A 3,053-nucleotide genomic window follows, 5' to 3' on the forward strand; every position below is an offset into this window, starting at 1 on the left:
CGCCTCCCCTCCCCAACCACCCATCACCAAACTTTGGCGTTTTCTATCGCTCAGTGCCTGGTAGTTCCCTCAGCAGCAGACGATTTCTAGAAGAACATTTTAAAAGTGCCATGTGAGGGGGGAAAAAATGCAGCTCATTGGCAGCGTTATAAACCCAAAACTTTGTCCTTTGTAAAATTAAAATTATTGAAAATTAATATGATTTTGCGGAACGTGAGAGAATATTTAAGTGGAAAATAAAATAATCCCGTCTTTAATGTTTAATGAACAATGGAGAACACAACAGGCAAGAAAGGCATAATTACCAGATTTGTATCTCTTGACATTAACATATTCTAGGGTTACAAGTGATACATTTTATGGTTTTCTTTTCCCTTCTGCCGCTCGCCTTCCCACTTTTTCTCTGGGAGAGAAAAAAGTTTCTACCCGACCTGTCAGTGTAGCGGGCTCGGGAGGCGAGTGGAAAGTTATGAAGTGATACTCGTCTCCTCCTGCCCCTTCCTCGTCCCTCGCTCCCCATTACACCGCAAAGTTTTCCACGGACCTTTTAATTAATCTTCTTGAGTCGAGGGCGAAAAAAAATTATAATGATGCGTTCGCTGAAGTTGGGCTGTGAAAAAACACGGCCACTGCACTGAGGCGGGGGAGGGGGAGAGAATCGCTTAGCCGCGTAAATCTCTGCGCACCCACACAGGTAGGGGCGCGCAGGAGAGCGGGGAGCGCGGTTGCGGGGCTGGCAGTCACGCGTGTTCCGGCTCAAACCGCGCCCGCTCGCTTCCCCCTCGCCGTGACTGGGGGATCCACCAAAATACTTTACTAGTGACGGGAAGCAAAAGTGGTTTTTTTTTTCTCCGTAATTAAATCTAATTTGTTAATTGTCTTCTTTTGCGATGTTGCTTTCATTGTCAGAAACGACACGTTATTATTCTGCCTGCTTAATAACGTTATTTACCAACCAGTACGTTATTTTTTACATTAATGCGACCCCTAGTTATATGTTTGCTTTAATTTTTATCCTTATTCGGAGTTCATAAAAAACCTCAGAAAGCTTATCTACAAGATTGACTCTACAAAGAGCATACAAGCAGTTCTGTCTGCACTTATGCTTTACACAATGTTCTTAAACCCATCAAAGTTACCAACATGCGGCTAAGATGGATCTGACGTTTTGTGCAATCCATCTACCATCTTTTAAAGTTATTATTTTGCTCAGCAACTTTATTCGAAGGGGCATGCAATTATTTGGGCTTTATTTTCTGTCATCTCCCACTCTTCCTGGCAGGCTGAAGTATCGTCTTCGCACCTCCTTTCTGCACCACAACTTTTGTTTGAGGACCCTGGAGTTAAATCCAGCACGATTTTTTTTTCTGTTTAAAGCTGCAACAACTGACCGCTAATTCGTTCTCACGTGAGCAAAGATATTACCATACTAATATTATTATTGGTAAGAAGAGGTAATTGATAACACCACCTGCCACTCTGCGGCAATCACGATGATAAATGTTTCCATCAGAGGGAAATCTGTGCTTGGTCTACCACAGCCTAACCCAAACAGCATGTCAAATGTCAATTATAAAGATGTTTCTTTTCTATTACATTTTTTTTTGTGGAAAGCAACTAGCCCCACCACGAGATTTATAGAATCAGTCTACAGCACAACTATGCCTTAAACGTTTTGCCTTAAACATTTAAGTTACTTTTCCTTTTATTTAATACTATGCCACCCTTGGGTCTAAATAAACATTGATTCATATACACAAAAGCTTATGTTCACACGTAGCAAACTCCAATTACCATCTACTTCCGTTCCTTAACCTAACAGCTGATACACTAATTTAACCAAGAATTTTAAATACTTTGTGGAATATTTGTAATACACATCATTGTGGGACATTATCAAGACAACACACATTAAAGCTCATACAGACTTGTCATTCACACATATGGATGCATAGGTGCTGTATATATTAAACCCTTGTATTTGTATTGCAACACGTCTGTCAGTACATACTCCAGGAAGTGCATGTAGGAATGCAGTGTGCATGTAAAGTCAGTGGGCTTAGCCCCTTTGCAAAATCTGTATGCTTCTGAAGAAGACGAGATGAATATGAATATATATATGTATACACACTGCAGGCACACACACACAAATAAACGATGTTACATTGTCCACTAACTCCAGCTATATAAATAGTGTCGGCAAGTATAAAAACTTTCATTGCCTTGGCTACAGATATGCTCAGAAGATTATTATTAGTTTGTATTAATAGATGCAGGCCTCAAAAGACGAAATCAGCTATTGATAATTGCAAGAAGTATACAGCAGCTACTGTATCGATCGGCTTGTCCCTTATTCCCCTGGTATAGGAGAGATAAGAAGACACACTCTTTAGTGCAATATAATTTCTTTTGACCTATCTGCTTGCTACAGACTTATGATGAATAGCCAGAGTGGTTAAAGTCCTTTATCACGAAAGTTACCCCTTGATATAATATTGATTCTTTATAACTAGCTCCAAACACAAAAATCAAACTGTCCACTTGACCATCATCATCATCAATATCATCACAAAGGCTCTGGAATAAAGATCAGCACAGGACTGAAAACGCTTTCTATAATCTGCCCACCTAATCTTTATTTGCTGATGATGAAAAGAAAAGGGGTGTGAGTGTGTGTGTGTGCGTGTGTGTGCACGCCGCGGGGGCGGGGGCGAGCGGAACAGGGAATGTCATCTGAACGAATAATAATTAAAAAAACCCCTCTTAGCTTAAGAAAAAGACCGTTCAGCCGCCTTCAAAAGAAACCAGGTGATGATCACCGAAGTTAATGATCACACTTCGAAGCCCCACTCTGCTGAAGGAGGGGATTCAAGTGCAGAGAAGGCCCGACGTGATATTAGAGTGGGGTGCCCCCCCTCTGCCCCCGAGCGAAGCAGTCTGCGGTGAATACAGAGTTATGTAAGGAGCAATCACGGCAGGAGTGGGATCAGGCATCATTCTCCTTGGCTAGAGTCAGGACTAACAAGTCGTCTTCTCACTTTCTCTCCTTTCGC

This window comes from Corvus brachyrhynchos, unplaced genomic scaffold (assembly GCF_000691975.1).
Source record: "Corvus brachyrhynchos isolate BGI_N302 unplaced genomic scaffold, ASM69197v1 scaffold146, whole genome shotgun sequence".
NCBI lineage: Eukaryota > Metazoa > Chordata > Aves > Passeriformes > Corvidae > Corvus > Corvus brachyrhynchos.